The sequence below is a fragment of the Rhinichthys klamathensis genome, unplaced genomic scaffold (genome assembly GCF_029890125.1).
Source record: "Rhinichthys klamathensis goyatoka isolate OS25496 unplaced genomic scaffold, OSU_Roscu_1.1 h1tg000194l_1, whole genome shotgun sequence".
NCBI classification, from domain to species: domain Eukaryota; kingdom Metazoa; phylum Chordata; class Actinopteri; order Cypriniformes; family Leuciscidae; genus Rhinichthys; species Rhinichthys klamathensis.
Window position 1 is genome coordinate 1,460,972 of NW_026606720.1, and position 26,775 is coordinate 1,487,746.

General features: G+C 42.4%; 1 protein-coding gene across 1 annotated transcript in view; it reads left to right on the forward strand.

The window, feature by feature from the left end:
- Positions 1-18,732: 18,732 nt before the first annotated feature.
- Positions 18,733-26,775, forward strand: part of tfdp2 (transcription factor Dp-2) — a 54,969-nt gene continuing 46,926 nt past the window's right edge. The window contains exon 1 of the mRNA XM_056262582.1: positions 18,733-18,845. The gene's annotated coding sequence lies outside the window, so the exon portion shown is untranslated. The remainder of the gene's footprint in view (positions 18,846-26,775) is intronic.

Below are 26,775 nucleotides of genomic sequence, written 5' to 3' on the forward strand. Positions count from 1 at the left end.
ACGATAGCGAATTAAGATCGCGCGAATCTCCAAGCAATAACTGTACTGGGTTCAGTTTCTTGTTCTTAAAAGTGTGCCTTCTGGATGTTTTGAATAGAAAACTATATTTTTTTGATCATGTGATCCTGTCACATGTGCAGATGACTCCAAATCAGTGCTGCATAAATGGCCATTTCTGCCTCCGCCCCTATTAATAAACACTGAGAGGATCATGTGGATGCACACATGCTGCGTTGCTTCTGAAAGTGCCTCGAATGTCACTGCCCTGCTGCTTTTGTACTCCTCTTTTTTAAATAATCTCTTCTTTAAGAACCCACATATTGAGTCTCAGGTTTGATCCATCATCAACGTCCACACTGTACAAATGTACTGACAAGTTTTAGACTTGTAACATGAGTCCTGCGAGATCTTAAATCTGTCGGTTCGTCTCCACACGAGCGACGGCAAATAGTGCAAGTCGCTGACTGTGCGAGATGGACACCAGTGGAACCTAGAAAAAGAGTCACGTTTGATCAAACCGGTTCTCATTCTGGCTTTGCCTGGGGGAATCTCTCAAACTGAACCCGATCAAAATCACAAGGAAAGAAACCGTCGGGTTTTAATGCAGAAAAATCGTAATGGTTATTAAAAAAAGAAAGAAAGGCTAGCACACTGACACAATAGTAGACCAATAGAGCCTGTAACCCATTCGGTCCTCGTCGGGTAGTGGAGCATTTGTCCACTGTTAAAATGGATACTTTTGTTCCCTTTTAAAGTCGTCCTTGGATGTTATTTTTGGTCATGCACCTGCTCTAAAGTTGTGCACATACCATTTCATTTTTCATTTGTTTATGCAAAAATGTTGGTGTTAAAGATGATGCATATTCTGGTTTCTTGAGGATCTCATACCCCTTGTAATGAAGGTTTCAGTCTGAACCAGATGGATGGTTTCGATTATGGGACAAACATCCCATTTGAACAGTCAGTATGTGTCAGCTCTCGTTGTTGTGTCTGGTATGAGTCATGATGGGCCTAAAAAAGCAATGTGTGTTACAGCGCAGTGCTGGATTGATCATTCGGGACCCTCACAGTGCTGCCAGTTTGAGGTAGATGTCTTGCAGGAATTGGATTAGCAGCACTTTAGCCCTCCTACATTAGCCGTCAACAGAGGACATATCAGATGCACATGCCTCAACGCTCCTGCTGGCGGTGCCTCGCAGGTCACAGGACGAGTGAAGGCCTGCTAACACACTCCATTCCCTCAAGCTCTTCACATTCAGTTAGCATCGACTTGCGCTACTCTTAGGAAGCCGTGTGGAAACAACAGCGTAAAGGAGTGTAAGGGTTCAGCTTTCAAAATGATCCTTTTGCCACTTATTCACTCTGTCACTGTCATTCCAACCTTTTTCTGTTTTTACACACTGTTAGTCTCCACAAAACAACACGAAGGACCATACTTCTCTTTTGGAGGTCACAAATTTGTATTCATACTTTAAATTCCAGAAAGGGTGGCGCTCGATGCCTCACACCAGATCTGACATCGTTCATCAAACGGATTTGTTGCATATGTTGTGTGTGTGCAATCCCATGGGAAGTTTCAATGTGGGGGATTGTTTGGTGTTTTGTGGCCAATCACGTTGGACGTTTCGATATATGACTGCAAATGGGATTCCCAAAATGGGAAAATCCTATGGTTTCAGATGACTTGGAATATATCACATATTATTCAGTCATATGGATTATAGTAATAAAAGTATGATGTGTTTTCGTTCTTTTGTGGAGCTTGGCAGTATAAATCACCATCGACTGAAAATAATACAGGGTTGGAACATCATTAATAACATCAATTGTACATTTTTGGAGATCTACTCCTTTAAGTAGAAGCACAATTGGTTGCAAATTAAATTTTTCTGAATGTAAGGCTTGCCAACTGTTAAATGTTTTATTGCCAAGGTTGCCTTAAGGTTTCCTTTAGACATGAATCACTGTCACAAAGAGAAAAGTGATATAAATATAGTCATCTGCATTCAAATCTCAAGACGACGAGCTAATACAAAATACTTAAAACTTGATTTCCTACCACTGTGAAGTAACGAGAGAATAATCATTCGAAGGACCAGGTTTGGATCAGTAATGTTGTCACGAGTTAGATGTGTAAATATAAAGAGGCAACACTTTCATTTTCATTACAAATGTGTTTTAATGATAATGGTGTGAAGCAGACGGCTTAATTTCTTAATATGAACTGATAAGATATATTTTAAAAACGCTCTAAGCCACCAAAGTAGATTTTGTGTGTTTGTTCGTTGAAGAATTTTGTATTAAAATATATTTCCAACACGTTTTGTCTGCTTGTTTATTATTATTATTTTTTTTATTATTTTTTTAAGTACAGGGTGATTAATTGATGAAAGCAGGCACGAGGCGAGCGGAACTAGTTGTGCCGGTTTACCCGTCCACGCTGCCAGCTCGTGCTGCTTATCTCAGGTAAAGCCCTCAGATGTGTGCAGAGGACACCGTATTCTCGCGAGGGCGGAGGATTGTTATTGAGTTACAGGTTATTGTTAGCGCTTTCTTCAGACTGCCCCCTATGACTGCCCCTCCTGAGAGTGCAAACGTAACGAAGCAAACGAGTTGCGTTATAAAGCTAATCAACATTTCACGTAGAAGCTGTTACAGAGATATTTGACAACAGGGATTACACATCTACGAGATATGTCGTTTAAAATGTGTGTGTGTGTGTATGGGGTTACAACAGGCGGGTTGATTGTATTTCACAAGCATCTTGTCAGTTTTGGCTGCTTATATAGACACGTTTTCAATGGTAACTGGGGTTTTGCTTCTTACACTAATTAAGATCTTAATATTTAGAAGTTGCTGCATTTAAAAAATAATAATAATTGCAACACTACGCTCTTTATATTAAACAAGGCATTTTGAGAAGCCACATCTGAGATCTATGGCGCACAGTTGAGGTTATTTGTTATTAACCATCACAAATGCTGTTTTGACTACACACGTTTTATTCTTAAAACTTTATTTTAAAATACAGTATTGTGTCACAAGTCCAGATTCTGAATGAGAAAGACTTTATAAGCTTCATGGCACACAGTGACCCCTTGTGGATAAAAGGGAACTGTGTTTCAAGAAGACGAAATGAATAATTATAAAATAAATTAGCTTAACAAAAATGAGCACTAATTTCGCCATTTGATCCCATTTCTCTTTTAATATCCAGTAGCCTATTGAAATCTCCCTTCCCCCTTTTGTGTTTCAGAGAATAACATACAGGTTTGTAATAACACGAGATTGTAAATTAACAGTTTGGGATGAATCTCTTTGAGAATTATGATTAGGTGCTCATAAATATATATTATAAGAATACCACTCCTGTTTTTTTAGATACCGGAACGATTAATTAAATGTGTGGAATTATATGCGTAATAAACAACACCTTCCTTTGGAATTAAAAACAAGAATGGACACATTTTAAACGTAGCGAGTCAGAGGAAGAGATTGCGATGCAATAACAAAAAAAAGACAAAGACAGGCATGAGTTGTCAGAGTTTGAAGAGCAGAGAACAGCATGATCTTTCTGTTATTATAGAGTAGGCTATACTTTTGTGTATTTGAAGTATATTAGCGTCATGCCTATTTTCACAATACAACTTTAAAATAATTGTGCTTTAGTATATTTTCTGAAAATATATATTTTAGAAAAATATACTTGAAGTGATTTTTTAAGTGTATTTATTTGCACTTTTTATTAAAATATTTTAGGTATATTTTAACTGTGTGCTGGAAATGATCATCGTAGCAATGCATTGAAAGTATACTTTCAAAATACATTATAGTATAGGCATACAGTATTTTGTACAAAGTATAGCTAAGTTGCATTTGTCTAATAATGTAGCCTATACAGTTGTTATTGAACACAAAGTAGGCTATATGCAATTTGTAGTATTTGGAATAAGCCGAAGGTATTAATCAGCCTATAATAGCCTACTTTTTTTATTCAAATATATCACACCACGATAGCCTCGTGGGCAAGTGCACCTCTCTCTCTCTCTCTCTCTCTCTCTCTCTCTCTCTCTCTCTCTCTCTCTCTCTCTCTCTCTCTCTCTCTCTCTCTCTCTCTCTCTCTCTCTCTCTCTCTCTCTCTCTCTCTCTCTCTCTCTCTCTCTCTCTCTCTCTCTCTCTCTCTCTCTCTCTCTCTCTCTCTCTCTCTCTCTCTCTCTCTCTCTCTCTCTCTCTCTCTCTAGCTACTCTCCTATCCTAAAAGGCGAAAACGCCAACAATATATATTTTTAAATAAAAATAAACAATATATATAAATAGCCTACACTTATTGTTTCGAAGACACTCTGAATTTGTAATGTGCTTGTAACACAAATAAAGTACACTTTAATATCACTAATCAAGCATGTAATTTGTCCTACACAGTAGCTAGTAGGCCCTAGCCTACTTTAAGTAGCCTATAAGTGGGCATATACTTGAAGTTGGTCCAATTTAGTACACAAACGTACACTAGAATAGATACACTTAAAGTTATGCTTTACAATTTAATTACAACTAAAATATGCTAAGTACAAAATTAGGCAGTTTCAAAATAGCACACTTCAAGTTAACTAATCATTAACACACTTGTCATTGTACACTGTAAAATTTTCAACACTAATAATAATAATACAAACACTATTTCTGGCAAATGTAAAAGCCGTTTCACACCAAAAGTGCAGACGCAAATCCACGGCTGTACAGTAGAGGGCGCCGCTCAAACCATCAGTCCCCAGGACGCAGGAGAAGTAAGGTCAACACTCTTACTTCAGCAAAAAACCATAAACATCATGTCTATGAATGAAACAAATGTGATAAAGTCATTTTTGCTTAGTATGGTTGAACTGGATCAACGAAGGTCAGCAGCAAAACCATTGGTTAATAAAGTAAGATTACATAGGCCATATTACGGCTGTTTCACAGACAGGGCTTTTAGTCCAGTCATTTTAAGCCAAAATAGGGGTCAACCTAGAACAAATTGCAACAGAAGCAAACTCAACTGATTTTGTATCCTCAATATGTCCTGAGTAAGGGGGAAAAAAAGCTCCGAAGAGTCCCATTAGGGGAAAGTTTCGACACCTATTCATTCTTTTCTCACGTGAATAGGATACAAATATTCACCTTTAGATATCATCATGAAAATTACCGAGTTGATTACTTACATCAAGACAAACAAAAAAAATGTATTACAAGTTTTTTTAAATCGTTTGTTAACATGGGCAAACGGTGCATAATCTAATTACGTATGTGCTAATTTGCATAAATACCACACAACATATCTAAACATTGGGTAGGCCTATAGCCAGGTGAAGATGTCTTGTTGAATATTGTTGACATCTTACATTAAAAGACTATAGAGGCAAACAAATGTCACCATAAGGGGCAGAGATTCAGTCATTCATTCAAGGGAGAAAGATTTCCTTTTGTTTCTCCTATATGGGTTAATTTGATTGTTTGATCCAGACACTTTTTATTTTACCTATGCATTCTCCTTACTTGTCTCCTGTTCTTCCCTCATCCCCCAGAAACAGTCCCACGGCCCCAGCCCCAAACCCCATCTCTGCCATAATAATTAATAAAGGCAGGTTTAAAGGCTCCTGGGAAGCCTAAATGGGATCCATTCAGACCTTAACATTAAGTATTTTACTGTAAGATGTCATTCAAGCCAACATTTGCGAACAAAGTTTTACTAGGCAAAATGGATCGCGCCATAATAACGTTTCCATCCGCGTTTATCGCCGTATATCGATCAAGATAAAATCCGATGAGACCGAACGTATTTCATTTGAGTCGATATTCATGAAATTCAATCGAATTTTACTGTTTCCATAAGGATTTTTTCATTCGATATCACTTAATGCGGATAAAAACGTGTGGATGGAAACATAGTGAAGAGATGATATGCAAGAGGGAGGCAAAGCTATTTTGATATATGATTACAAGGAGAAACATAAAAATAATGATGTGCATGGATAAATAAAAAAAATTGAATGGTCAATTTTGATTTTTAAAAAAAAGTTGTTATCCTGAACAAGGAGTTCTGCAACAAATGGTATGACCCACACATCGTCGTTTTAACAGGCTTTGCAGATGAAGCTGCATCTGAAGTTGCATTTACATCAGTCTTGGGATAGTCATTCACAGGTGGGCTTGTTTATATGCCTCTATGTGTGCATATATGTCAGTATGTTGCTGTTGATTAGGACTGGTAATGTAGTAAACCCTTGTTTCTGCACTGTTGTACAGATGTGTTTTGGCTCATCTCACTTCCTCTCTTTATCGCTGCTGGGTAACAGTAGCATGAACTGTAAAGTTATTGCACCTGCACAATAACGTTATTTAAGAGTTGGTTTGGTTCAGACTCAGAGGTTACTTATCTTTCTTGCTTTTCAGAACTTACATAAAAATACCATCAGATCCACAGTTGATCTCACAGGTTGTGTTTAGGGCACTTCATATGATCAATTTGTGGTGTTTTTGTGTCCTTTTTGAAGCTTGATGCTTCAGTGCCCATTCACTGAAACTGTATATCTTTAAAATGTCTTCTTTTGTGTTTCTCAGCAGACGAAGTCAAGGGGATTTGGATTGGAATGATATACGAGGGTGTGTAAATGATGACAAAACTGTCATTTTGAAGTGAACTATTCCTTTAACTCGCTCTTTTTTGCTGATGTGTTGGTGGATGGAGGTTTATGCTCAAACTGGATGGGCAGGATTGTCAAGTCCCAGTCAAGTCTAGTCAGAGGTCAGCCGAGTCACCGGGCTAAATAACAGATATATCCCACAAAGAACATCTCTGTCTTCAGTTTAGTTGCATGTATCATCTTAAAGGGATAGTTCACCCAAAATTAAAAATGATCTATGATTTACTCACCCTCAAGCCATCCTAGGTGTATATGACTTTCTTCTTTCAGACGAATACAATCAGAGTTGTATTAAAAAAATATCCTGGCTCTTCCAAGCTTTATAATGGCAGTGGATGGGAGATTTTGAAGCCCAAAAAAAGTGCATCCATCCATCAAAGAAGTAATCCACACAACTCCAGGGGGTTAATAAAGGACGTCTGAAGCGAATCGATGCGTTTTTGTTAGAAAAAAATCCATATTTATAACTATATATATAAACTATAATCACTGGATTCCGGGAACGGCCGTACCCGACGCATCCTGCATTTATCTCAAAGTTGGCTAAGGATTAAGGTGCTTCATCATCATGATATGTCATTCTCACTTACAGATCAGCATACATCACTGTCGACAAAGGAGGTGGAGAACATGGTCCACTCGGACTCAATGTCTCCAGACTCCCTCGGGATCCGGTCGAAGCTCCGCCGGAGGTGGGAGCTGAAGATCTCTCTGACAGGGGACTTGGCCAAACATTCCCAACAGACCCTCACAGTACGCTTGGGTCTGCCGAGTCTGTCCAGCTTCCTCCCCCTCCATCGGATCCAACTTCAGTTGACAATCACGCCTCTCCAGGTGTCACTGTCGCTTCCCACATGGCGTTGAAGTCCCCCAATAGAACGACGGAGTCCCCAGTCAGAGCACTTTCCAGCACCCCTTCCAGAAACTCCAAGAGGGAGTGTTTGCATGCGTGTAGATATCTATACAGTTATTTTGACTAGTAAGAATGTTAATTCCAGACATTGAAATTCTTCAGTCACAAAGCTAAATGCAGACATCTTCAAAGAAAGATCTTCCTAGTAAAAAATCAGATTGAGATATCCATTATTAATTTGCAGATATCTTTAAATGAGATTTGACTTGGAAGAATTCCAATTCAAGATATCTCTTAAGTCGACCTCTTGCCTATTGTCAAAAATATCAAAACATTTTAATTTGACTAGTAATAAAATACTTTCAGATATCTTCAAAGATGGTCAATTAAAGATATCTTACATTTTAATTATGACTAGTCAAACATGGTTAGAGATATCTCATATTATAATTTTTACTAGTGATAATTCAGTTGGAGATTTGTCTCATTTAATTTTCACTAGTAAAATTGTAATTTGAGATATCTCTAATTAGAATTATGCCTATAGTACAAAATCCATTATGGATATCTTTAAATTACAATTTCTACTAAACAAAACTCATTTGTAGATATCCGAATTTTTTTTTTCCAATGGAAGTCAATGGAAGAAAATAACTAGTCAAAGTAGCATTGTCGATATCTCAAATGTATATTATGACTAGTCATAATCACATTGTAGATATCTCAAAATTGCAGAATAGATATCTGGAATTGGAATTTTTACTAGTCAAAAATAAATTACGACTATAGAGCAGGGGCATTAAATGCTAAAACGGCTTGCCATAGCAGTGTGAACGAGTGATTTACACACACCCTGCCATAGTTCATTCCAGTTTCCAGTGTTCGAGGGCCCTATAACTAAAACAAGTATCAAAACTGTGTGAAAATGTAACACTAAAACAGCTGGAACCACAGTATCCACATTCTACTACTTTACATTTGGAAAATGCTGTAATTTTCCCCACTATCTAAATGTATCTCTACCCTGATCATTTCCTCTTGCTGCTATTATCATGTTTAACATTGTGACTGGTGTGACCTTTTTTGCTGCTATTTTTTTTTTCAGGTCAGGCTTAAGCCACGGATGCCGAGTGTATATGTTTAAACCACAAGTTCTGTCTTTACATGCATTGCAGTGTTACGCTGGGAAAGTGTCCTGCAGCTTGTGCTTGTGAAGGCAATGTATTCTAATCCAGTGCATTGACAACAAGCAGGATATTACAATATGTGCACAGTTTGCATCGCTGACAGAGCTAAAGGATTTGAAATCCCCTGAAGTAGCCGAGTCACAAACTGGCCAGTCACATAAAGAGAGTGTGAGGGAACGGCTATACGTGTCAGCAAGCTCAGCATTGCTGCGTCAATGTTCCACACCCTGTGAAGAACCAGCGTTTGGCGTCATGATCGTCTTCACAGGAAATCCTCTCCACAATGAATTATGGGTCGACCTGTTAGAGAGATGAAGTGCTGCTGTAATAGCTGGTCCCGTGAGGTTTTGCCTTATCTTTCCCTGTTCACATCCTGCTTTTTTTAGTCACAAATAAACCTCACCGATGGCCCCTGCATGAATTTCTCAAAATCAACTGTGAAAATAAGTGAATTAGCAAGTGTTTTTCCTCAAGTTTATTGCAAGAAGTAGAGTAGATATTGTATTGATAGTCTGCTGACAGTCTGGTGGTGGTTGCTGTAACAGCTTGTGCAGATGTGCAGCTTGAGCAGGTGCTGAGGGCTTGTCATGGCATCTTTCCTTATCACATACCAATCTGCACTCTGTTTTATAGTTCTTGCTTATTCAAATTAGCAACTGCCACTTCAATTTCAAACTTGATATATGGTTTTATAGTTCTATGCATGTTTTATGGTATATAATGACAACAAAGTTGACAAATAATGTACCGGTAAATCTAATCTAATCTAAACTCCTGCACAGATACCCAAATACATGTCACCTAATATCACCATTATAAATTGTTTTGCAACCATGTAGTTCAATTTTCCATATTTATTGTATGTCATTATGTCAGTATCAGTATTTGCTTTCTACCATGCACAAATAAAAATGTCACTGAACTTTTGCTGTGTAATTGTAACAATAAGCACTCAAACACACCAAACCAACAGTTACTAAAAAAAACACACAAAAACTGATTTTAAACGGGCATATCTGTTATTCGCATATCTCTCGAACCGTTAGTCCGATGGATTTCAAACTTGACATGTGTCTTGCTATGGGCACGAGTAAGTGTAGTGCCAAGTTTGATGTTGTTTGGATTAGAAATGCAAAAGATATCATTAAATACTGTATATTGGTAAAAGAAGCACACATTGGCTTTTCCTGCTCTAGCCGCTGGCCACTCTGGCTCACATTGCACACTGAGTGGCCACTCCCCCTCCACACTGCACACTGAGTGGCCACTCCCCCTCCACACTGAGTGGCCACTCCCCCTCCACACTGCACACTGAGTGGCCACTCCCCCTCTCACACTGCACACTGAGTGGCCACTCCCCCTCCACACTGCACACTGAGTGGCCACTCCCCCTCCACACTGCACACTGAGTAGCCACTCCCCCTCCACACTGCACACTGAGTGGCCACTCCCCCTCCACACTGCACACTGAGTGGCCACTCCCCCTCCACACTGCACACTGAGTGGCCACTCCCCCTCTCTCACTGCACACTGAGTGGCCACTCCCCCTCTCTCACTGCACACTGAGTGGCCACTCCCCCTCCACACTGCACACTGAGTGGCCACTCCCCCTCCACACTGCACACTGAGTGGCCACTCCCCCTCCACACTGCACACTGAGTGGCCACTCCCCCTCCACACTGCACACTGAGTGGCCACTCCCCCTCCACACTGCACACTGAGTGGCCACTACCCCTCTCACACTGCACACTGAGTGGCCACTCCCCCTCCACACTGCACACTGAGTGGCCACTCCCCCTCCACACTGCACACTGAGTGGCCACTCCCCCTCCACACTGCACACTGAGTGGCCACTCCCCCTCCACACTGCACACTGAGTGGCCACTCCCCCTCCACACTGCACACTGAGTGGCCATTCCCCCTCCACACTGCACACTGAGTGCCCACTCCCCCTCTCACACTGCACACTGCACACTGAGTGGCCACTCCCCCTCTCTCACTGCACACTGAGTGCCCACTCCCCCTCTCACACTGCACACTGCACACTGAGTGGCCACTCCCCCTCTCTCACTGCACACTGAGTGCCCACTCCCCCTCTCACACTGCACACTGCACACTGAGTGGCCACTCCCCCTCCACACTGCACACTGAGTGGCCACTCCCCCTCCACACTGCACACTGAGTGGCCACTCCCCCTCCACACTGCACACTGAGTGGCCACTCCCCCTCCACACTGCACACTGAGTGGCCACTCCCCCTCCACACTGCACACTGAGTGGCCACTCCCCCTCCACACTGCACACTGAGTGGCCACTCCCCCTCCACACTGCACACTGAGTGGCCACTCCCCCTCCACACTGCACACTGAGTGGCCACTCCCCCTCCACACTGCACACTGAGTGGCCACTCCCCCTCCACACTGCACACTGAGTGGCCACTCCCCCTCCACACTGCACACTGAGTGGCCACTCCCCCTCTCTCACTGCACACTGAGTGGCCACTCCCCCTCTCACACTGCACACTGAGTGGCCACTCCCCCTCCACACTGCACACTGAGTGGCCACTCCCCCTCCACACTGCACACTGAGTGGCCACTCCCCCTTCACACTGCACACTGAGTGGCCACTCCCCCTCTCACACTGCACACTGAGTGGCCACTCCCCCTCTCACACTGCACACTGAGTGGCCACTCCCCCTCCACACTGCACACTGAGTGGCCACTCCCCCTCCACACTGCACACTGAGTGGCCACTCCCCCTCCACACTGCACACTGAGTGGCAGCTCCCCCTCTCTCACTGCACACTGAGTGGCCACTCCCCCTCTCACACTGCACACTGAGTGGCCACTCCCCCTCTCTCACTGCACACTGAGTGGCCACTCCCCCTCTCACACTGCACACTGAGTGGCCACTCCCCCTCCACACTGCACACTGAGTGGCCACTCCCCCTCCACACTGCACACTGAGTGGCCACTCCCCCTCCACACTGCACACTGAGTGGCCACTCCCCCTCTCACACTGCACACTGAGTGGCCACTCCCCCTCCACACTGCACACTGAGTGGCCACTCCCCCTCCACACTGCACACTGAGTGGCCACTCCCCCTCTCTCACTGCACACTGAGTGGCCACTCCCCCTCTCTCACTGCACACTGAGTGGCCACTCCCCCTCCACACTGCACACTGAGTGGCCACTCCCCCTCCACACTGCACACTGAGTGGCCACTCCCCCTCCACACTGCACACTGAGTGGCCACTCCCCCTCCACACTGCACACTGAGTGGCCACTACCCCTCTCACACTGCACACTGAGTGGCCACTCCCCCTCCACACTGCACACTGAGTGGCCACTCCCCCTCCACACTGCACACTGAGTGGTCACTCCCCTCCACACTGCACACTGAGTGGCCACTCCCCCTCCACACTGCACACTGAGTGGCCACTCCCCCTCCACACTGCACACTGAGTGGCCACTCCCCCTCCACACTGCACACTGAGTGCCCACTCCCCCTCTCACACTGCACACTGCACACTGAGTGGCCACTCCCCCTCCACACTGCACACTGAGTGGCCACTCCCCCTCCACACTGCACACTGAGTGGCCACTCCCCCTCCACACTGCACACTGAGTGGCCACTCCCCCTCCACACTGCACACTGAGTGGCCACTCCCCCTCCACACTGCACACTGAGTGGCCACTCCCCCTCCACACTGCACACTGAGTGGCCACTCCCCCTCCACACTGCACACTGAGTGGCCACTCCCCCTCTCTCACTGCACACTGAGTGCCCACTCCCCCTCTCACACTGCACACTGCACACTGAGTGGCCACTCCCCCTCCACACTGCACACTGAGTGGCCACTCCCCTTCCACACTGCACACTGAGTGGCCACTCCCCCTCCACACTGCACACTGAGTGGCCACTCCCCCTCTCTCACTGCACACTGAGTGCCCACTCCCCCTCTCACACTGCACATGCACACTGAGTGGCCACTCCCCCTCCACACTGCACACTGAGTGGCCACTACCCCTCTCACACTGCACACTGAGTGGCCACTCCCCCTCCACACTGCACACTGAGTGGCCACTCCCCCTCCACACTGCACACTGAGTGGTCACTCCCCCTCCACACTGCACACTGAGTGGCCACTCCCCCTCCACACTGCACACTGAGTGGCCACTCCCCCTCCACACTGCACACTGAGTGGCCACTCCCCCTCCACACTGCACACTGAGTGGCCACTCCCCCTCCACACTGCACACTGAGTGGCCACTCCCCCTCTCTCACTGCACACTGAGTGCCCACTCCCCCTCTCTCACTGCACACTGAGTGGCCACTCCCCCTCCACACTGCACACTGAGTGGCCACTCCCCCTCCACACTGCACACTGAGTGGCCACTCCCCCTCTCTCACTGCACACTGAGTGGCCACTCCCCCTCTCACACTGCACATGCACACTGAGTGGCCACTCCCCCTCCACACTGCACACTGAGTGGCCACTCCCCAAAATAAACATTCTGACATTAGAGGGTTGTGGCTTAAAAATATCTGAATATTATATTTTATTCACGGCCATCATTTGTAGTAGACTATTCACAAACTGTTTGCTCAAGCCAAAGTCCTTTTAGGCAAGTCATGCCACTCGGCCGCCATCTTGGCAACGCCTCCGGGCAGCTATTTCGGACTAACAAGACCAGGCTCCTATCTAAATGAATGGGCAGAGAGTCAGAACTGCAGTTTCACTGGTCACCGGGATATAAAACTGCATGTATAGAAACAGCAGTAAAATATGATAAAAATCGCTGAAAAAGTTTGATGACTTTGCCCCAAAATAAGGTTTAAAACGCCTTTTCCCCACAGGTTATACTTTTACTACGCATGCGCAAGGGTTCTCTCCCTCGGTCGTGCGCGCGCTACACAGTTTGAAGCACAGTGTGTGCGAGCTCTTGCTCGCTCGCTCTAGATTCCGGGAGATTTGAACTAATTTGCGGGCATCAGGGAGCCGCTACCAATCTGCGGGAGACTTCTGATGTCTGATATTTCACAACTCACACATACACTGCATATCAAATCTGCCGCCTTTTCAAACAGTAACATATTTTGCGCTGTCGCAAACCTCAACTGTGCGCATGCGTCAGTGGAACCAGACGATAGGCTTAAATGTTTCCCGGCTTGACTGTTAAAAGCAGATGATTGGCTTTCCAGCGGGAGGGGCGGGGCATGTGCATACAACCGCCATATTTGGCGTTACGGGTTTTCCCTATATAGTTGTATTAAGGATTGATGAAGTGGCATGTCTCTATATAAATAGTCTCTGCTCAAGCGTAGCGTTTTCTCGGAGTTCACTGTGTAGCTGCTCCAGCAAGGTCTGAACCTCCCCTGAAACGTCGCGCTTATATATTTGTGGATGTTAACTGAATCTGTAAGTCAGCTACACTGTTTACTTCTGAATATTATATTTTATTCTGGTGCGCTCAACGTTATTGTTTTCTCAGAGTTTAGGCTCCTGTGTAATAGTAGCCTAGGCTATTCAGCAACTCAAACATACCATACCAACAATTACTAAAAACAGATTTTGCACGGGCATTGCACTATATACAGTATAATTATAATACACACATATTATATAAACACAAATATTTATGTTAATGCAACTATTCACGATTAATCGATTTGTCAACATTATATATATGTGTATATATATATATATATATATATATATATATATATATATATATATATATATATATATATATGTATATATATGGCCTAAAACAAAGTTTTGGCACACCTGCCAATGGCTGGCTGTGGAAAATTTACCGGTCATAAATATTTTGTGCCAGCCATGAAACATAGATTAATACTTATTAAAGTTAGAAAAATTATTCAGTCAAGAGCAATGAGTGAATATTCTTTGTCCTTTGTTGTTTGATTAACATTAAAAACACAGAAAGCAGCAGAGGCATAAGGTTGCTGTCACTTTAAGAGCTTCACAGATACTGATACACATGCATTTTCTTTCTCAACTGTTTACGGCTTCTTAAAGTCCCCCTGTGGTAAAAAAAAAAAAATCAAGCTTTTAATGTTGTTTGTATGTCTATAGCCCTGTTTGGACGGGACTAGTTTAACATGGAGAGGTGGGGTTAATTATTACCAGAGCTTCTCTGTGATTTTAGTCCCGTCCGAATGTGCATCTTACGGACAATGTCAGTAAAGATTACGGGGACTTTTACCTTCAGTAAAAAGGTCCGGAAAAATGACCTAGTAATCCCGTGCGAATAGACCCACTGTAAAAATGTACGTAAATATTTCATCATTTCCTGTTTAAAAGTAGTTTTCCGCAGTTTTTCAAGTATGAAGACGCTTGAAAAAGCATTTAGTTGAGTTCTAGACGCTGGGACAAGTCTGTGGCAAAACTCAAGTGTTTTCCACACCATTCAGATCAGAAAGAAGATCGAAAGCACTTGTTAGAAGCACGAAACTTCTTTTAGCGTTAGGTAAGTGCCTTTTACCAACACAATCCAATCTGAAGTTAATTAAAACATCGTTCAACCGGATATAACTGTTTTTATATATAAATGTAGGTTATATGTGTTTGCACATGATATCAGGAAGCAATACGCACATGCCGACAGGAAATCGAGTTTCCCCTCCCAGTTCTGCTAGTTTTACTGAGATATCTTATCCTGGGCGAATTGGCCATTATTATTACAGACGTCCTATGGTAAAATTGCATTACTCCATCTACCCATGTGAAGTTAATCGTGTCCGAACAGGGCTTATGTGGTGTTTTTAATCTGATTTAAGACAAACCATGTGCAAATTCATATGTCAACACCATTGCTGACAGTCTCAAAAACGCGGTTTGAAATCGCTGTATCAACGTGTGATCGTCAACGAGTGGATCTCTGAGCTGAGTGAGTGAGTGGAGGCAGGGCTCATTTGCATACTCATAGAACCGCATATACTAAATGAGGCAAGGGTGTAGATTTACATTCAAGCTATTTTAAGGCGTGAAGGAATATTTTTTAACAGGAAAAAACTTTTGCATAATGTAATTTTTTTTTTAAACCTTTATTTATCCAGGTAAACTGTTTGAGAACCACTTCTCATTTACAAACATGACCTGGCCAAGAGGCTACAAGAATAAATAAGAACATACTGTACAGCTGATACATAGTCAAACACATAACACATAGAACAAGCAACTAAATTAAAAAAAGATAGACAACAAAGGGGAAAAAGAAAAGAAATAGAGTGCTTAAATATGTGTGTATAAATATGGTTCATGATTGTCAGCAGGAACAAGAGTCAACTATGTGATTTTCGAGGTTTTGCTTAAAGGTGGAGATAATTTGGTGATCAAAGATGAGTTTTAAGGGATACAATTATTGACTACAGGGAGACTTTAAGACATAGCTGACTATGTTTACAAGGATACTTGCCAAAGATAGGCATTTTGACATTTTAGTTTGAAATGTCCAGAAATGGCTACGGCCAGCAGCCATATCACCCTGTAGCCCAAGACTGGTGTCCCACTGAAGCTAAGCAGGGCTGAGCCTGGTTATACCTGGATGGGAGACTCCTGAGAAAACCAGGTTGCTGCTGGAAGAGGTGTTATGGCGCTTTTCCACTGCATAGTACGGTACGGTTCGGTTCGGTACGGCACGCTTTGGCGCTTTTCCACTGCATAGTACGGTACGGTTCGGTTCGGTACGGCTCACTTGTGGTGCTTTTCCACTGCATGGACGGTACGGTACGGCTCGCTTCGGGTCGCTTTAAATGGTACCTGGTCTGTTGAGGTTCCAAGCGTACCGTACCGGTACTAAAATGTGACGTAAAAACACTGCAGATCACTGATTGGTCAGACAGAATCGTCACTACCAGCGTCATTGGACACTAAACCCGCTAGATTTAAATAACCAGTAGACAACAGCCAACGCGGTAGCATCTGTTTTTTAAACTTTAAAAACAAATGGCTGAATCGTGGTCAGTGGACGAGGTGCAGACGTTCCTCTCGTTGGTTGCCGAGGAGCGGATCCAGCGAGAGCTGGATGGGGCAAAACGGAATGAAAAAGTGTTCCAAGAAGTAGCTCAGCTCTTAGCCGCACACGGCTATCACCGGACCTACAAGTGTAGGGACAAAATAACGATCAGTCCCACCCACTTTGAAAAGGTACTAACTGCGGTGGAAAAGCAACCGAGCTAAAGCAAACCGAACCGAACCGTGCCGTACCGAGTCGAGTCGTACCACGCAGTGGAAAAGCGAAGCGAAGCGAGCCGAACCGTTCCGCGCCGAGTCGAACCGTACCGAGCCGAACCGAGCCGTACCAGCAGTGGAAAAGCGCCATTAGTGAGGCCAGCAGGGGGCGCTGCTCAATCTGTGGTTCCATCCCAGTATAGTGACGGGGACACTATACTGTCAAAGAGCACCGTCCATCGGATGAGACGTAAAACCGAGGCCCTGACTCTTTGTGGTCATTAAAAATCCCATGGCACTTCTCGTAAAAGAGTAGGGGTGTAACCCCGGTGTCCTGGCCACATTCCCTCCATTGGCCCCTGCCAATCATGGCCTCCTAATAAAATCCACTGAATTGGCTCTATCACTCTCTCTCCACCTGTATCTGGTGTGTGGTGAGCACACTGGCACTGTTGTACTGTGGCTGCTGTCGCATCATCCAAGTGGATGCTGCACATGGGTGTTGCACACTGGTGGTGGTTGAGGAGAGATCCCTGATATGATTGTAAAGCGCTTTGGGTGTACAGTAGTACATATGAAAGAGCTTTAAATGCCTCATTCATTCATTCATTCATTCATTCATTCATTCATTCATTCATTCAATATGTCTGTTCAAGCGCATGAAGACACGAAAGAAAGTATTCGCATGCTGTCTGGGACGCTGATTTCTGGGCGCAAGCTTCAGATGTCCCACATAGCGCTCGAGGAAGGAATTAAGTTCCCTTTTGCGTTTCTTTGAGCTTGAATATTTCAATTGGAAAGGCTTAAACTTTTGTGACAGTGCAGCACTGCCCCGTTTGTTCAAGTTCATGTTCTCACAATTTTGCATTATAATTCATAAAAATGTTACCGGCCAACTGGCAAGTGACAGTTTCATATACTCGACAACAATGATTTTTACTCACATTTGGCGATTGCCCTGCATATATATTTATAGTGTAAAGTCACAAATCTGTATCTCTACAGTGCTTTGTAACTTGCCTTGAGAAATATCATAAAAGGTGTCAAATAGCTCTGGTCTCCCTTGAACTCCTAGATTTTATAGAAGTGTGTGACCTATAACTATAGTTATAGTTTTATATATAAAAGCAAATAATGTATGTAAATTTGATCTAAGGTTAAGACTGTCAAGCAACTAAACTCTTTTAAAAACATTTTAGGGATATCAAGCTGTTGCTGCAACGCCTTCCTTCCAGTCACTTAGTTTGTTATGGACCATTTGTGATGTAACAAGTGCAATAATGTGCAATATATGACCTTTTGATGTCTTTGGTTTAGGAACAAAACTTTCCACAGGAAATCGCCCTTCGCTTGTATCAATAATAATTGAGCAACGTTCAAAAAAGTTGTTGCGTTTTGCAGTCAAACCGGGAAATGGCCTCACTGGGCTTTTAAAACAAAACAAAACAATGTCTCTATTGTTTTTAACGAAGCATACATATTCAATATTTAAATGTCAAATTAATATACGTCATCGTCAACATGTGATTAACTACCAGATGGCGCACCACGCCAAAATAGCGCAGTACCGCACAACCTGCCATTGTTTCTCTTTTGTCTGCATACACTAATTAAAATCACCATAAAGCCTTTTAAATTACTTTATTCATCTGATTACCCCCGCATAGCATGCAGCCTTAATGTGGAGCGCCACGCCTGCTTTACATGTCGCTCAGGATAGCCAATCATCTTCCATTGGGCGTGTGACGTCACGGACAGGTGTGACCAATCAGAAGCGCCGTCTGACTGCCACCGCCAAGCTTGTGTGCGGAGTTCATCACTCTCAGGAAGTGCAAGAGCAGTTACTGGTTGCGCTTTCACTCTCATACATTAACAAGTTGTTTTGGTTTCCACTTTTGACAGACCATTTCAACACGAAATCCAAGGTAAGGCGTGACTTGGCGCATTTAGGATAAATTGAGAATATGTGGATGTACACATTGAATTTTGAGAGTGTCATGATGTGGATTGTGGATAAATGTTTCATATTTTGACAGCAGCGTTGGTTGTTTATGTGTTCAGCCACAGGCGATCCCAAAACGAGTTTATAATTCACTTTCAGAAGTAGGTTTGAGTCTTTAACAATTAATAAACCTTACAGCTAACTTTATTTATTTATGTGAACAAGTGCAATTTCATCAAATTAACAGTGCCGTCCATCCAGCTTCGATGACGTCTCACGGTAATTTCTGGCTAGCCCTATTTTTATCCTCTTGAATTGAACTTAAATTCTCTTAAGGCTGTTATATTCACGTATAAAGTGCAGATAATGAGAAGTGAACGCCAGAAGTGCGTGAGAGTCGAGCTGTCACAGGGAGCGGCTCGTACAGTAAGTCACACCGTCGGTTTGTTCTGCAGCTTTTGCACATTTCCGCTGCTCTGAGGACTCGGTTCTGGCGAGGTCGTCGACGCGTTTCGGTGAGAAATTCCCCATATCCCCACTCATTTATTGTCTGACATCTTCTCATATTAAAGTTATATGAATAGACAGGTAGTTTATTCTCGGGTTGACTCATAAAACTTTGTCCTCGAGGCGAAAATGTCACATTAAACTTCTGAGCAGATTTTACCTCAGCTCGCGCACACAGTGTTGCATATTCCTGTCAGTTTTACGATTTTAACGCGTTTATGTATAAAACATTCATAAAGAACAAGAGTGTTGTCAGAATGCTGTAAATAACCAGCTGGAACACACAGAAAAGTGGAGCACACAGCTGTATCTTTACTATGGTACAGTCTGTGAGCCTTTGATACACACCATGGTACTGAGTGATTGCCATTATCATGTACAATTACAATTCTACAATGGTCAATACTATATTGTTACAATTGTACCATGTCCTAAAATCATTGTAATTGATATGGTGGTATACAAAATACAATGCTATGGCCATGAGGGTATATCCAAAACAAAGTACCATGGTACTTTTGTATTTATTTATTATTTATTTCACGTCTTTTATTTCTTTTCTTTTCTAATATTACAAATTTTGAGGAATATTTGCCAATATGTTTCGTTTGAAGTATTATTTATTTATTTATTTTTGTCTGCGGGTTCTCTCCCCGCTGAGTGTCTATTTTTGCTGTGCTTTGCACGGTTTTGTGGAGAAACACCTGCGCCTTGTTATTAAGGTTTGTTCACTCACTTGTGAAGTAAACATTCAAGAAAAAAGAGAAAGAGAGAGAGAGAAATATAAAGAGCTTTAAAGTCAGCATGAAATGGAAGTTGCGATATGTCTTTTCTTCTCTATTGTGATTCATATCCAAGTACAACTCGAACAAGAACAAATGTAAGGCGGGACTTGATTTTGTCAATCAGGAATTGGTTGGATGGTTGTGGTTTGCTATTGGTGGATCTCGTGTGAGTGACAGGTTGCTCCGCCCTCACGCCAGTAAACGCATCATCAGAGAAGAGATGTTGTTGCAAGTTATTTTGATTAAAGATTACGAGCCACATGAATTAAAAAAATAATGATGTGCACAGATAACTTATGTTTAATAAATATACCAAGAAGATATTCCAGAAAAATTCCAAGAATTGTGAATTTAGTTTAGACAGAGATGTATTTGAGAGTGAGTTTAGTGTGGTAATTGGAAAAGAAAGCTGTGGAGTGTGAGGTCATGGGGTTTTTGTTGGCTTAGTGTCCTGAGATTGCAGGCCAGGCTGTGTCAGATTTGAGGCAGACATCTGTTGGTCCCGCACAAACGGTCTGGATATTTAATCCTTCCAGTGGAGAGGAGGAGGAGGGAAATGAGACCCCCGGCCCAGAGCTCACAGCTTTTGTGACAGGTGTCCCCCTGCTATTCAGCACCTCAAGCAACTTTTCCCGTGTGTGTGTGTGTGGGTGCGCTTGCGTATTTTGAGGCTTTACTTTGCTGTCTTTGCTGGTGTATTAGAGAAAAAGCTGCGCGTCAGCTAGTTTAACAGCCACGCTTATTGAATGTAAAGTTCAGATGTATTGATCTGTTGACCTAACGCTGCATTGTTGTGACGCAGCTGTCACGTGAGAGGCCGCGGTCTGTCTTTGTGTGTTTGTATTTGCACATGCACAAAAGAGCGAAAGGACACAGAAAACACACACACACACCACGGATCCTTTTTGGCGCCATTTCCCAGCTGTCTTGCTCAGTGTCACTGTAACATGCCCCAAGGGACACACTCGCGTACAGTTAGCGCTCCGCCGCCTGCGAGTGTGAACAGCACATAGGTGTGTGTGTGTGTGTTTGTGCGTCTTGCTGTGTATGTTAGCCTAGTCCTCCTGGGAGACTAAACTTAACCTTCTCCATTCATGCCGCAACACTGCACTTTCCATTCTAGGAAGCGGGAGATCTAGCATCAGGTTTCTGTATTGCTTAAAGTATGTGTTTAATCACAGCAAGTTATTTACACTATGGATTTAGCGACTTTTTAATAACAGAATTTACCCTTTAAAAAACCTCTCCTGTTGACCGCCCACTGCACATTTCGTATGTTTCCCTCATCTAGCACACCAGATTCAACACTCATCATTACTAGAGACTGCAAGCAAATGGGCTGAATCCGAAATCGTCCCCATTCACTATTCTCTACGTTAGTGCACTATTACTGTTCACTTGAAGGAGCGAATGAAAACGAGTGAGCGAATTCGGACAGCCGTTGAGCGTACATCGTTTGTACACTCGTTATTGCAGTGCATTGTGGGACTGAATGAGTGCACTCGATAACGTCCGCTGTGGTTTCGGACACCACTACAAATAGCCGCTCACTCAAATAATGAAATAACGCCCTATTTGAGTGTATTGGGACGATTTGGGATTCAGCCATGGTCTTGTTTTGGAGATACGAGGGTCCGTGGCTCTACCATTAGAGAACTTGGGTCACGTGTGCCTTGATAACCAATCACATCACAGCCTTGACGTCACTGAATTTCATTCAGAGTTGAGCGACAGTCAATCGCTGTTGGTGGATTCCATTGAAGTGTTGTACACTGAATCATAGTGATTGTCCATGACATTGTCTCTTATAAAACAGCGTTTTTCTTCTGTGTAAACTCTAAACATAGATCAATCCAAAACTAATGTTTAAGAGCAAACATGCTGAAGATTAGCCGATGGGCTGTCAATTTATTAATGATAAGCTGTTTCCTCAGAAAAGAGGTTTATTCAGCGTAGTGAAGCCTCTCCTCCATTGACATCCATAACAAAAACGGCCTCTGGTCTCCTTCCCTGCGTACCAAAGCATTAGCAGGCATTACACTCTTTTGGGTGCATTTTTGGTTTGCCTTCAAGTGGTTTTGCTTGGGTCGTCCAGGACAGGTTTGAGAAACACATCAGCTCTCTTGACTAGTCGCTCAGAGCAAGATATAAGATCATATATTAAATGTATCATATATAAGAAGATATGATATCCTCATATAAGCTGAGATATCAAGCTGTTTGTTTTTAAACATTTGTATTAACAAAAACGGAGACTATTGATAAATAAATTTAATTAATTAATCACAATTCATTTTGTGATTCCAGAAGTTTCAAGAGCTGGATGTTCATCAATAAAAACAATAGGTATTCGAGGGGAAAAGGTTTTTTAGCATTTTATTTGAGATTATAGTTGGGTTATTTGAATATATTAATGGTAATGTATTAATTAAAATACTTTGAAGTCATCATGCAGCTACCTTGGAAGTTTGTGGACCTGGTTGAGGACCACTAGAATAAGGACTGAACTTATCAGATTGTCAATTCACATCAGCATGTTGTGTAGAGCATCAGAGGACAAATGTCTGTAAGACTGAGACATATTTACCACCGTATAATTCTTCTGAAGCATTAGCCTTGTGTGAGGAACAGACTGAAACTTAAGTTGCTGTTCATCAAATGGCTTCAGCGGTCTTATATAGCGTGACAGCTTGTAGTCAATTTTTGATTTTGTTGTGTGGAAAAGTGCAGTATGAACAACATGCTGCTGGTGTGTTTTATCCAGGAGAAGGAAATGTGGATGGGAAAATTCTCATTTATTTGATACAACATTTTTAATTACGCAAGCAGTCATTATGTTTCTGGCACAATGTTACAAGTTAAAGGGTTAGTTCAGCTAAAAACAATGAGGTTCAGCCTAGCATGTCAAGCAAGTACGGTTGAGCTCTTTATATGTTTGCTGATAAATATTTAAAGCCTAAATTAAATCTATTCATCATGTCTCTTAGTCAAGACTATAAGATTAAACGCCTCGATTCAGATGGATTTATTTTACGTTCTCTTTATGAATGTTTGAAGCATCAGAGTTTTTGGGTGAATTGGGTTTCAATGGAGGGACAGACATCTCTCAGCCTTCTTCACTGATGTCCTGAAGATGAACGAAAGTCTAATGGGTTTGGAACGACTTGAGAGTGAGTACATGATGACAGAATTGTAATTTTTGTGTGAACTGTCCCTTTAAGAGAACACAGCCTGTGTTTGTATGAGGGACAGACTAATTACAGCTTCCTGTATTTCCTGTTGTAGGAATCTACATCTCAAATATGGCATGTTGTATATTAAAAGAAGCCAGACAGATATGCTGTATTTATATCTGTTTATGTCCCCTGATCAATGTTAAATTCAATCTGTCTAGCATATAAACCAATCGAGTCTGTTTAGAATTGTTTTTACTAAACCGCTCAATTCATATGGATTAGTTTTTATGATCTTTTTATTAACTTTTTAAAGCGTCAAAGTGGTAGTTGCCTGGACTGTCAATGGAGGGACAGAAGTGGTTCAGATTTAAAAAGATCTTCATTTGTGTTTCCCGAAGATGAACGAAAGTCTTACAGGTTTGGAATGATAATGAAGGAAAAGTAAATGATGACAGAATTTAAATTTTTAATTGAACTATCCCTTTAAACTATATGAAACTTACCGTAGTTGGCCTGAAAGACAGAAACGGACACAAGAAGACGACAGTGTACGGTAATGCTGCTATCATGGCCACAGCTCTGAGAAAGCAACACGCTCTAGTATTAATCTGAATTGTGTTCTTGCGCAATTCGTGAAACAGCACAGTGTGAAATCGAGCTAGTTGTAGAACGCCCATAGTTCTTCTTTCATCTTCAAGAATAGAGAAGGCAAGTGACCAGGTGTCGTGGAGGCTGATCTGCGCAACATCTCAGCATTGAATATATAGCGTCACACTGTTTCTTGAACATGTTTGTGTAGACTTCCTCTTTTCAGTGACCTTAAATGACAACATGAGCCGGGCTGTTTGTATTTCAGACACGCACACACGGATACGCTCCCTCAGAAGACCAAATGTCACCCTCCTCCTCCTCCTCTGTGTAGCCCACGCTAATCAGTTTGGCTATAGTAGCAGAGGCCTCCTGTAGAGTGTGTCTCCTTATAGCTTTGACAGAAGGAGGGATGGGGGGGGATGCTGCTCCAAAGGCTCTTAAAGCCTCAGATCTGCAGTGTCAAACTTATTTTATGCTTCGGACGTTAATATCATCTTGCTTAGCTGCTGTGCACCTCTCAGTCCCTGTCCCACAATTAATGGTAGATGACCTCGCTGTTGCCATGGAGATGGACTGAGCCGCACGAGTGACAGATGGAGGGGGTTACAGAAAGACGAGGGAGTGGGCTGTCTTCGAGGACACCAAACCCCCACCATGCCATTGGAAAGTCCTGCGAAGTGGATCCCTGTAACATGCAGCTCGGGCTGATGGATTACAGCGCGCCAGCGTCTACCAGCCAGCAGATCTCATAACTGGATTCACGTGAACAATAAACTACTAATTCATCTAATTAAAGTACTTTTAATACCATCAGCACAACATATTGTGACTTGCACTTTCCCAGTCCTAAAAGAGTCAGGCCTGTTGCAATGTTAAGTCCAGCCTTGAGCAGAACTGCAGGGTCTGAGCGGGCATTTGAAGTTTGAAGCCCGAACCCGCCCTGTGAAAGATCCCCGGTGTCCTGACATGACACATTTAATTACAAAAATGACCAAACCCCTTGTTATTTCCTACCAGATCGCACAGGCTTGTTACGTTCAAAGTAAAATGTTTAAAATGCACCAATGTATCGGCCGATAATCGCTATCGGCCGATAAAACAAAGACTGTAGATGTACAAAGACGGTTCACTCCTATTACTTAAGTTATGAATGGGAGAAACTCCTACGCGCAATATGGAGGATTATAAAACGGTTAGTTCCAATCCTTGATTCTGATTGGTCAATAGACCTTATGCACCAGAGAAACGAGGGCGCCGCCATCTTTAGAGCATTGTCTCGGAACTTCCATTGTTGCGCTCGCTCTGTATATTTCTATGGCATCGCTGTCCAGTAATTAGCTGGTGAAGTGGATTTACTGATTGTAGAGTTAACGAAAGTTATCATGAGCATTGTAATGTTTATGATAAGCATTGTAAAGCATATGTCTTAACAAATGGACCTTGGGAATTTTTTTTTAATGAGCCGTTCATTCATAACTAGGCAAGATCGCTGTGAAAATACACAGACCGGAAGTCAAAAGACAATGAGCTCAGCGCGGAAAAGGGGCGTGGCTACATACGGTCAATAGCTGTGCTTTATTCACGATAAAACAAGGCTATGACCGCTTCACCCAACGGTTCTATTTATCACTGCGCCCTTAGCAACACCCTTAGCAACCACACGTATCAACATTAACATAAAACTAAGAATTAAAAAGGCTAAAATGTTTAAAGTAAATTTCGATTTACTAGGTGGCATGACGATGGATAAGGGTTTGAGGAACAATTTGGAGAGACTTCTACAAATATGAATTTTTATCTATCAAAATTATCTATTTATCAAATATTTATTTATTATTATCTCTTGTTAGGCAGCATTTTAGCAACTAAATTAATAACATTAATAAAATAGATTAAAGACCTAACTGTTATCTATCAAAATATGTGCCCTTGTGTTTTTATTTAGGCTATGCAAATATTTAGTTTAGTGCAGAGAGAAAATAACGGAATAAACAATTTTTTTTTTACGTTTTCTCATGCTGAGAGATAAGCTATGCCTATTTGTGTGAGGAAATTTCACAAATATTGTGTTGTAAAAAAAAAGAATGAGACAAAGTTTGAGAACGGTTTGTTGTTTTTATTTGAGCTTTCATACATATTACATATTGGAACGTTGTTGCTGTTCACGGTCAGGGACTATTTTTTTCTAGCGGAAGGAATGCTTTTATTGATTTAACTTCATGAAAATTGCACTAATACTTTTTTTTTACTTTAATATTGTGTGGTAACCTTTTTTAAAAGCAATAAGGTACGAGAGGCAAGTGCTGTATCGTGAATAAGTAACGGCTGAAGGGCGTTGTTAGGCACGTCGTGAAGCGGAGTTACATACGTCCTAAAGTAAAAGAGCCAATCGCTGATGGGTAAAGTCATTGCGTCACTGCAGCTGCCGATCGAAGCTCTGGTTCGGCTTAGGACTCCACATGCGCATTGGCTCACCTGTTGAAGCATAAGAAACAACATTTATGGGACAGTTCATGTCAGATTTTGTTGTTAATTTGAAATGTTATTTACAAATAGATAGGACTTGGTCTTGGATGCCCAAAAGAGCTTTCCCGGAGGCGTTGGAAATATGGCCGCCGACTTTCTTTGAAAGGGGCTTTGAATAAAAGCAATAGCACTGCCCGGCCACAAGAAAAAATGCTTTTTGGATTTAAATTTGCAAATGCTCAACAGTCTACGATTAGATCATTATTGTAGTGATTATGATGTTTCTAGCATGTTATATATTTGGTAACAGTTCTTCTAACCCGTAACTGATGGAGTGTGTAGCTTTCATTTCTTTAAAAAAACATGTAGGAAGACACATCATGACCAT